Below are 11,963 nucleotides of genomic sequence, written 5' to 3' on the forward strand. Positions count from 1 at the left end.
TGAATCTTCTTTTGTTAATGTTAGGAATGCCTACATAATGACGACCTGTATAGTGACTTGTGGGTTTTGTTTTTTTTTTTTTTTTTTTTTTTTTTGGTTGGTTGGTTGGTTTCTCCTTCGGTATATGAAAGGGATCATGTGATCTTTGGATGCAACAAAACTCTTCCTGTTTGAACAAAACAAAATTATAGCTGTGCCTTCTGGGTTATACCATGAATATGCTTCATGCAATAGACACTTGGTGTATTGCTTAATGTATTATGGGTAATATATGTGTGAACATGTAAACGATACATTTAATTCAGTTCAGCAAATAGACATTGAGTATTTAGTACAAGCCATGCCTATATAAGCTGCCAATAATCCACAAGATCAACACAACCCACAAACGGATCCACCAAGGACTCATATCCATGACGACTCATACCACAGAAGAATCCTGGAAAAGGTATTGATGCAATCTGAGAGTGCACAAGGATCCTCCCACCCACATTCTGAGAGAAGAGAGATTGGCGCTTTGCTCTTCTGACAATAATTTTACCTCTCCAAGCGTTACACTTTTCACAGTCAGGATACAGAAGGAACAACATCTAATCAACCTTCTTATATCTCTATTGAGCCATCTTCCCTATTGAATAACATGATACTTCACAGCTCTCTACCAAAAGGTACTATATAAATATTATCAGCTAATGCTAAAAAGAAGAGACTTATGAGTGGCTAGTAAAGAGCCTCAGGGCGGAGCCTTCTCTGAGGGCAGAGTGAAGGGAAGAAATAGTGCCTTTCATTTTGCCTCAGTATTCGTTCAAACACCTAAACTGTCAGCAATGATAGAATAAAAAATATATGAGTACAGATGGGAAGAAAAAAAGACTATTAGCAAAGACTACCTACATCTTTTAGGCCAGTGACATACACTGTGAGCTGTAATCTTGCCAGTTCCTGCTTTCCATCATCAACTCACCAAAATTTAGTATCCACTCCAAAAACTCATGAAAATAATAGGAATTAGTTATGACTTTCCATCTCAATGACAGATCAATTCCTAAATTCACACATACAATAAAATTGTTACACTTTACTATAACTTGCATTTTGAAACCTGACCATAGTTTTCTTTTCTGGCCCTAAAGTACACATTGTTTCTTCAAAATTGGTCAATTTTTTTATGTGCAGGATTATGCGCATGCAGACTAACTCATTACTTTTTTTTTAAAGTTTTGCTTTGAACCTGAAATGCCTTCCTCCACATCTCTCCAAATCAGGAATGACAGATACTTGATATATATGCTGATTATCTGCCTTCCCCAACTATGTCAGACATTACTAATTAATTATTGCATGCATTTTTATTGAGTCTCAGAATTCTCAACACAGCTCCACTCCAGCACCACAATCAATCAGCGTTGGCCCAGGAAATTAAAGCATCTTTGCTATCCCTGACCTAGATCATCAAAGAAACTGTATTTTCGGGTTCATTCATTACATTCTTGTCTGAGTTGTGTATCCACTTGCTTGTTACATCTGTGTGAAATAGTGCTTTTCTGACTTTGGTTTGATTTTTTGTGTTACTTTTAAATACTTTATTCAGACTTTAACCAGATTACTAATCAAATGTATCTCAGTATTCATAACTGTCCATTGATTTGTCCTCACTGATTTCAGAATATGTCTAATATTCCTCTGCCATTGGGATACGAAGAATTAGTCATTTCCACTTTCATTGTGACAAAGAGTATGGGCCCTGAAGTCAGGCAGCCTTTATTATCCAGCTTTGCTTTAGTTTCCTTATCTGAAAATGTGGATAGCTTGAGTATCAATCTCTTAGAGCTGGTATAAGAAACCAATGAGTTAATGCACTCCAACCACTTAGAACAATGCCTACCACATTGCATGAGTCCAATACATGTTAGCAACTAGTCACACTTGTAATCTGGTCGTTATTGTTGACTGAGGCTGGGTAGGTTTACTCTATTTTATCTGCACATTCTCAGTGTGTAAGATATGGTCTCTTATATAATTAACTTTACGTTTGTAACTCAAGCTTCACAGTTATATAAGTGGGAACACATTAACAACAATGGCATAAATTATACTGGCTCTTTTGCTCACTTGCTTCCTGAGGGCCGTATCTCTCTGATAATGCTCTCAAGTAAGTGTCTTCAAGGAGTGTCTTTCCAGGCATCCCTGTTGTGCTATCATGTCCACTTCTTTTTCTGTCTCCCATCAAGTTAGCACAGTCTTGTTCTTTGCTCTTAGTCCTGTGGTCAAGTTCTATCGCTATCCAACAGAACTTTGTGTTTATGAAAATTATTTATATTTATACTATCCAATATGGTAACCATTAGCTCCAACAACTTGTTGAGCACACATATGGCTAGTGTGAATAAGGGCCCGAGTCTTAAATTTTATTTGAATTATTTTAAATTTAAATAGCCAAAAGTTGCTAGGGGTCACTAATTGGACAGCAATAGAGCTTTTAAGCATCAGTTATGCTATGCTCTGCGTGGAAAAGAAGACATCCATCTTCCTATTTTGTGATCACATAGTCACTCAGATCCTTAAAACAGTCCTTTGTTTGCCCCGTGCCTCACAATGGGCTCTCTGAGAAGATCTCCTTCAGTTTCTACCTGTATCTTCTTCTTCTCTAGATCACAGATATGACCACATTGGAAGACACAGAGAACACACTTTAATTATGTTTCTGGGTGCACCCCTCTATCTCCCACACTCCAACCTAGTGTTCTCTTACTATTTTCTTCTTTTCCACATCCAGTCTAACAAAACAGTCTCCTTCAAATTAGTTCAAGCACATTGACTCCCCCAGGAGCACATAACAATTTGATAGCTATTACATACATAAAATAACCCATATATCTCACATATGACATAAAAACAAATTCGTATTTACTGTGGTTAAAGCTATCAGCATCAAGGAGTAGGCTAATAGAAATTTTCCTATTTCTTCTCCCCTCTTGGTTAACCTCATCTCCCTTGTCTACCAACATCCAGAACATTGTTCTAACACGAAAGGCCTCAGTCCATAAGGCACATCTTTGTCTTTGCACTTCTAATTATACCCAATGTCTCAATACTTGAAAATGCACATTTATAACCCTATGATAACTTAGCTACACAGTTCCTCAAACTTCATTGCCTTTACACATCTAGGTGTGGACATATTCTGCCTATTTTGCCAAATGGCTTTTTCAAAAGTTTCAAAAGTTTACACTAACTTATACTCACACCAGCATTTATAAGCCTGTGCCTGTTTTCTTACAGTGTCACAAAAAGTACATATTTATAAAATAATTTTTACTCTTTCCCAATATGCTAGGAGAAAGGTAATCTCTCATATATTAAATGGCATCTGATCTACCTTCAAGATTTTAATTCCAGAAACCCTCTTTCCTGAGAAACTTGTTATATTTCTGCTTTCCTCACTTTATTTTATGACATGCTATTTTGGATTATAATTACTTATATTTATTACTTACCTTCTTTAACATATTGTAAGCATCTTGAGAGGAAAAATGTATCACTTATTTTATTTACCTACATGCCTTATGCATAGAAAGTGGCATTTTAACGTATCTGAAATAAATCACCATATTGGATAATTATATAAAGATACAGCTTTCTGTATTCTTTGAATGCCATTCTGGGACTGGTTTATTTACATGATCAGTCCCTAACAAAACATCTTGCTCCTAGGTATTGTAAAATAAAGCTATGTTATCTGATCACACATCTGAGCTTTACCAGTAGTGATATTTGTGAAAAAGCTGTTTATTCTTTCAGAGCTTCATTTCATATTTTTATGAGAGAATCTTTCCAGCATTGTTGTAAAGTGATAATAATGAAAAGCATCTAGTAAAGAGACACAACTGCTATTCTATTTGTTCCTCTCTGGTATATAATGTCCCTTTTCTGAAAGCATTTGAGTAATTAAATACGTTTAATGTAAGATTATTTTTCTCCTAGCATATTGGGAAAGAATAAAAATTATTTTATAAATGTATACTTTTTGTGAAACCATAAGAAAACAGGCACAGGCTTATAAATGCTGGTGTGAGTATAAGTTAGTGTAAACTTTTGAACTTTTTGAAAAAGCTATTTGGCAATGAGAGAAATAAAAAGAAAAAAAGAAAGAAGAAAGGAGAAGGTGGAAAAGGGAAATCTGAGAAAAGAAAGGGGGCAAATAAAGATTGGAAGAACAGAGGAAAATGGAAAAGAAAAGAAATAGTGTCAGACTTAGCAAAGAAAATAGAAAGAGAAAAAAAAAGAAAAGTGCAAAACAGACTCAATGCCTTAGACAGGCATAATGCCTGCGGATGGAGAAATGAGTTAACCCTGAGATCCTAAGCACCACACCTCTACTCAGCAGTTTCCTCCCCATGCCCCACGCCCCCAAGTGCTTCTGGTTCATTATTTCCCCTAGTCAATCTCCTGCCCTCATCCCCAGAAAAGGAGAATGTGCACAGCTGCTCTTCAACAGAGTCTCTGTTCTGGGTTTTGTTTTCCCTGACCAAATTTAATAGTTTTTATATTCTTTTGATGGTTATTTGTCACATGTAGGATCAATAGAAATTTGAGAACCAACTTCATGAACATCAGAAAACAAAACAGAAATAATGTCTACTATTTTCTCATTTGAAGCTGCCAAAACATCGAAAAATGGCATATGTCAAACACATGGCAGTGCAGGGGAAAAGCAATAGTATGGGAGCTTTGAAGCCTGTATCGCCATATAATATGAGAATACAGTCATCCTCAGTATCGATGGGGGGTTGATTTCTGGACCCTTGAAGATACCGAAAATCCATGGATGCTCAAGTCCCTGATAGAAAATGGTGTAGTACTTGCATATAACCTATTGACATCCTCCCAAACACTGCAAATCATCTCTAGACTACCTATAATATTTAACTCAATTTAAATTATATGTATGGAAACAGTTGCTATAGTGCAATATTTAGAGAATGACAAAAAAAATAATCTGTACATGTTCAGTACAGAAGTAACCATCTTCTTTTTCTTATTTTTTTTTTTTTTTTTTTTTTTTTGAGACAGAGTCTCACTCTGTCAGTGTAGTGGCGTGGTCTCGGCTCACTGTAACCTCAGCCTCCTGAGTTCAAGCAATACTCCTGCCTCAGCCTCCCAAGCTCCCAAATAGCTGAAACGACAGGCACATGTCACCACAACCAGTTAATTTTTTGTATGTGTAGTAGAGATGGAATTTCACCATGTTGGCCAGGCTGGTCTCAAACTCCTGACCTCAGGGTGATTTGCTCACCTTGACCTCCCAAAGTGCTGGGATTACAGGTGTGAGACACCACATCCTGCATTTTCTAAACATTTTCTAACCACAGTTGGTTGAGTACACCAATGTGGAACCCACAGGTATGAAGGGCTGATTACACATGCTTTTAAAAAATGATTTTGTTAAATTGTTACATTTTACTGTAATATATTAAAACAAACATATAAATGCATTTATGTATGTACACATATATACAATGTGTCTATATATAGTGACAAAAAATTTAATATAATTTAGAAACATTTGATAAATAATGCTAATTTAGCAGTGGAATATATATCAAAAATACTGTAACTTTTTGTTAACTGCTTAGCATTATTATCAAAATTTCTAAGTCCTTAGCATTGTGCTATGGAAAACAACTAAGATGATCGTGCATCATCTGAAATTCAAAAGTATGTTTTAAAAAATTAAGTGCATATGAGAAGACATGGAAATAAAGAAACAAAAAATGAAAGAACTAGGGCAAAATTATTGAACAATGCTTACAAAATCCACAAGTTTTTTTTAATATTTTTAAGCATGCAAATACAAGGAGAACTCATAGAACTCCTCCTCTAGTGTAAGTAATATTGGTCAAACACACCAACTTTATGAAGCATTCTAGAGGCAGTCAAGTAAGCATGCTTATATCAATACTTTAGAAAATATGAGCTAAGACCCTTATTGAGTCAAATCAATTTAATATATTAGAAGTATTTTTAATAGAATGAAGGAGAAGGTAACAAAAAAAAAACATAAAATAGGAAAGTAAAGATAATGTCAGTGTATTATTCAAGGCAGGGTGCTGTTTCAAGACTATCTCTGAAATATACATGTAGAAAGACAGAGGTAATACGTATTTTTATTGGGATTAGCTGGCAAATGTTTTGATAGCCTCTGCTTTTTACAATATGAGTGAAAAACAACTTACATAACACCAAAAAGGGGATGTTCTACTGTAAAAGTGTTGCAAATGGTGACCTTTCTGCTAGTACAAATGACAAAGCACTTCACAAATAATACCCTACAGTCAGAATAATCAATATGAAGTGATGATGTAGGGGGAAAAGAGGGACAGGCAAGAGCAGTGGGGAGTGGTTGGCAGTGATGAAGAGCCACTTCAATCTTAACAAAGAAAAAAATTCAGCTATTAGATTAGCTGCTGTCTACAACTAGTGGTTTCTTCTCCACTTCCACATCCCATAAACTCGTTTTTCAAATGTGTGAGTTCTTGGACAATACCGATTTTGACATTTCCCATAATATAGAATGGCTCAAAAATCATTACAATCAACAATCATTACAATCAACTGTGTGCAATGGCTGGAAGATGCTTAAATGCCTTTAGTGCCAGCTTCTCACTCACTGAAGCAGACCTCAGACCATCTCTAGCTGCTGATTAAGCCATTACTTAATGCACTGTAGCTGGGACTCTGATTTACCAGGAAAAGGGGTAAAAGGAAAAAAGGAAAAAGTTGTTCGTTTTAGTATGAACTAAATGTTTCCCTCAATTTTTCTATATTCTGTAACTTTACACCACCAATATTTTGCTTCTAATTATGCTGATAGAATATTTTATGAATTAAACATTCAGGCAAATTTTTGTATGCATTGTGATTGGCTTCTCAATCTTAAGGGATAACTAGATCTGAGAAAATATCTCACACGTGTATGACTTTCAAATATTTTATGGAAAAAAGTTATGTTAATTTGAAAGGAAGTCCAGAGACACTGCGCCATTTAATGGAAGTAGTCCTAAGATGTGACTCAGTGTATCTGGGAATCTCAGCCAGCCACTAAGTAACTGTGTAAAATGAACACATTCCTTCACCCCTCTGGGTTTAGTTTTCTCATTGGTAAACTGACTAAATGTTAATGAGGTAAATACATCAGAGATGACTTTGGTTCTAAAATTTCTATTTCTAAAACTATGCAATAAATACATAAATGCTCATCAAATAATCTGTGTTTCTCTAAATTTCCTAGACTCCTTTGGATTCACGTTGAGATTACACGACCAGTTCTGCCCAATGGGCTGTGAGCAGTAAAGAGGTATTGTCATCTTTAGGTTGAGCTACCTAAAATCAGGTTTGATTTAGGATTGCCAGATTTAGCAAATAAAAATAGTAGACAACAGCTATTTCTGAATTTCAGATAAACAACAAATATTCTTAGTATAAGCAAGCATGTGCCATGCAGTATTTGGGACATAATTATAGTAAAAATTATTCCTGGTTAATCTGAAATTCAAATTTGACTGGGCCTCCTGTTTTTGCTAGTAATCTTACTTTGAATTTCGTAAATTTCTCATCCCTTGCTGCAACTACTCTAGAAGATACTTGTTGAGCTGAAAGCATCAGTAATTGTAAGAAGATGGGATTCCTGAAAAGCTAGTAAGACGATAACTGCCTTGGAGAATTCCCTCAAATCATCAGAACTTTCGAGGGGCAAAAAAGAAAGACTGTTGGGTTATGCCTTTGCAATTACAAGGTGTATGTGTTACTGCAATATAGCCTAATATTACCCTGACCAAGAGCCTGCCAGTGTTTTATAGTATGTTGGTGTAATGCTATTTGACATAATAGAAACTGTATGAGTTCAAAGACATTTTTAAATGATCTACCTAAATAACAGTATTCATATTCATCATCTGGCATAAACTTGTCTGATGAGAACATGAAATCAAACAGACGAAGAATACTTTGAGAATTTTTTTTCACATTCCTCAAATTGAACTAACTGATGTTAGTGAGGTAAGTAAGGAGCAGTACAACAGATACAAAGTAGCCTGACGCCAACACTAAAGGAGGTTACTTTCCCCCAGATAATTTATGCTCCAGTAAAGAGACCTGCCACTCAAAATAATTCAAGCTGACCCTCCACCTTTCCCCGGGAGTGAGACAGCCATAGATTGTACCAGTTTATTAAGTGAGAGATTCATATTTTAACCTACCCTTTTGAGATTCATATTTTAATCTACCCTATTCGTCTATAACAGAGTTGGAAAACTTTAATACCTTCAAGAGAGAATAGAGGTAATGTAAATGAGTAAAATATTTCAGGAGTTTGAGCCAGTGGGAAAACTTGGAGAAGTATTCTCAGAACAAAAAGCAGCCATGTGACATAATTTCAACGAATTGGCCACTTAGGAATGTAAGCCCAGTGTTGCCAGAGAGACCCCTTATCCAATGGAAGCCAGAAATCCAAAGATCATGTATGAAATCAGCTAATTTTATATGTTGAGAATTGCTTGCTTGTTTTAGCACTAGCCACAATTCTACCAACTAGATAAAATATGCCAGTAGGCTTCCACTTAGTTGCAATTTCTCATTAGTTCTCAGCTGTTAAAAACGAGAATAATTCTAGGAAAACTATGATTCAAGAGAGAATGCAAATAAAAATCCAACATATTCAAGACACTAATACCAAAGAGATTTTCTAAAGAAATACCTTTAAGGAAAATTCATAGTAGTGTGTCGGGAATTGGCGGGTTCTTGGTCTTGCTGACTTCAACAATGAAGCCCCGGACAGTCACGGTGAGTGTCACAGCTCTTAAAGATGGTGTGTCCGAAATTCGTTTCTTCAGATGTTCAGATGTCTCCGGAGCTTCTTCCTTTGGGTGGGCTCGTGGTGTCACCGACAGGAGTTAAGCTGCAGAACTCCAATGTGTTACAGCTCACAAAGGTGGCATACACCCAAACACCAGCAAAATTTATTATAAACAGCAAATAAACAAAGCTCTCACAGTGGGGAAAGTAACAGGGGAGTTACCACTACTGGCTCGCAGCCTGCTTTTATTCCCTTATAGGACCCCACCCACATCCTGCTGATTGGTTCATTTTACAAAGAGCTGATTGGTCCATTTTACAGAGAGCTGATTGGTCTGTTTTAACAGAGTGCTGATTGATGCGTTTACAAACCTTGAGCTAGACATAGAGTGCTGACTGGTGCGTTTACAATCCTCCAACTAAACATAAAACTTCTCCAAGTCCCCACCGATTCAGGAGCGTACCTGGCTTCACCTAGTGGCTGCTGCGCCACGGCCGTGGGCGGAGCTGCCTGCCTGTCAGTCTCGCGCTGCATGCCCGCACTCCTCAGCCCTTGGGAGGTCGATGTGACCGGGCGCCGCGGAGCAGGGGGCGGCGCCCGTCTGGAAGGCTCGGGCAGTGCGGGAGCCTACGGCGGAGCTCGGGCAAGGCGGGCTGCAGGTCCTGAGCCCTTCCCCGCGGGGAATGGGCTGAGGCCCCGCGAGAATTCGAGCGCGGCGCGGGCGGGGCCGGCAGTGCGGGAAGACCTGGTGTACCCTCCACATCTGCCGGTACCGGTGCTAAGCCCTTCGCTGCCCCGGGCCGGCGGCGCCCCATGACCTCTTTGAATGTGGGGCCCGCCTTGCCTGCGCCCACCCGGAACTCGCAGGCCGCGCGCAGCCCCGGTTCCTGCCCGCGCTTCTCCTCCGCACTTCCCCGCAAGCGGAGGGCGTCTGCTCCGGCCTCAGCCAGCCCAGAGAGGGTCTCCCACAGTGCCGTGGTGGGCTGAAGGCCTCCTCAAGCGCCACCAGAGTGGACCCCGAGGCAGAGGAGGCGCTGAGAGCGAGGTCTGTTAGCACGTTGTCACCTCTCAGTAGTAGAAAAGTATATTACATTTCTTTCATAACTGAAGATACTCGGTACATTATCTGAGCAGAGTCTACTTACGTAATTCTTCAAGTAGAAAAATAAATTGATCTCAATGGAAGAAAAAAGTCAGTCAAGCCTGACCCGTAACAGCTCTGTATAAAACCAACCAGGACCTGTCATCTTTACCTACAATCTGTCTTTGACTCCACTCCAGCCACAATGACCTACTTTCTGTTTCTTAAACATATGAAGCCTACTTGCTTTCTATTTGTCTTTCTCTCTGCTTGGGATTGCCTTCCCCAGGCATCACAGGTGTGAGCCTGCTCACTTCACTTCATGCCTTTATCCAAAAGACACCTTGTCAGTAGGACCAGCTGTGGCTACAGTATCTGAACTTTCAGTTGGACCCTCTCCTTTCACATACCCCAATGCTATTACCTGATCCTTTAGCACTCAATTTTAGAGTCATGTAACTTTCTTTTTAGAGTCATAATGATAAAATTTTCTAACCTCTCTTATTTCATCCTTTTTCCATATTAACAAGGGATACTATTTCCTGGCTGATATCCCTGACTTATTCTCCAGTCCTGCTATGGATTTCTTTTTATTTTTTTAAAGTTCCAACTGCACATTTATTGATTCTAAATGTTCCTTCTTTAAAAATAGCATTCTATGTTATTTCAAGAATACAATATCTTATTTCTCTGAGGATATTAATTGTAGTGTTTTTTTAATGTTTCAATATTTTCTTTCCTTGCTTTCATTTGTGTGTTTTCTGGAAATTCATTGTATCTGTTTGCTTGTTTGACTCTCTGGTCTCAGTCTTTTACGTTAGAGGTCTCTTACAAATACCTGCCTATACTTGACTGCCTGCTTACGTATAAACTTGAGGCTCTGGAAAGCATAATTAAATTCTCTGTTTTCTCAGACTTGATTTGTCACCTTGTGAACTTCATTGTATAGGATCTGACTGGGCAGTTTCATTCTAGGCACCCGTTTGTTGGGATGTTCAGCTTCCTGCAGAGGAATCTTCCAATTTTCTGTCTGGGAGGTACAAACCTAGCTGCAAGGTCCTAAGTCGAGCTTAGGAAGGCAGGTGGCAAGGATCTTGGTGTAGTATAGGTGGTTTCTTCCTTCCTTATCGTGGCTTCAGTTCCACTTGTGTAGGCTTATGCTGTTGTTGGTGTCAGATGGCAAGGCAAGGCAATTGTCCAACTGCAGAAAAAGTGGGCGAAGAGATGTGGTCTACTTGCTTTTGACTCAGACTGTTATCTGATCGTCGTATTGTACAAAGGGACTCAAAAAGTTTGTGGAAAATGGGATTTAAAGATAAAAACAGAAATAGATACTTTATATCTCAACATAAGCTCCATCAAACTCAAGACACTTTTGTTAAGTAATGATACCAGCCATTTACTTCATCTCTAGAGAACTGAATGTCCTGGAAATTTAATCATGTCAACGCTGTCTTTTTTACATTATTTACTGAAGAAAAGTGGGCACCTTTTAAAGACATTTTAGGATTAAAAAAAAACAAGAAGTCAGAAGGAGCCATGTCAGGACTGTAAGGGGAATGGCTAATGATTTCCCTTCAAAACTCACAAAATTTCCCTTGTTTGATGAAAAGAATGAGCAGGAGCATTGCTGTAGTGGAGAAGAGCTCTCTGGTTAAGGTTTCTTGGGCATTTTTCTGCTAAAGTTTTGGCTAACCTTTCCAAAACACTCTCGTAACAAGCAGATGTTATCATTCTTTGGCCCTTCAGAAAGTCAACAAGCAATATGCCTTGAACATCCCCAAAAAACTGTTACCTGACCCTTGCTCTTGACAGGTCTGCTTTTGCTTTGACTAGGCCACTTCCACCTCTTGGTAGCTATTGCTTTGATTGTGCCTTGTCTTCAGAATTATACTGGTAAAGCCACGTTTCATCTCCTGTTATGTTTTCTCAAGGAAATACGTCAGGATCTTTATTTCACTTATGTAAACTATCCATTGAAAGCTCTGCTTTTGTCTGTAGCTGATATGGGCACAAAAGTTTTGGCAC

Source organism: Mandrillus leucophaeus, unplaced genomic scaffold (assembly GCF_000951045.1).
Source record: "Mandrillus leucophaeus isolate KB7577 unplaced genomic scaffold, Mleu.le_1.0 Scaffold715, whole genome shotgun sequence".
Lineage (NCBI taxonomy): Eukaryota > Metazoa > Chordata > Mammalia > Primates > Cercopithecidae > Mandrillus > Mandrillus leucophaeus.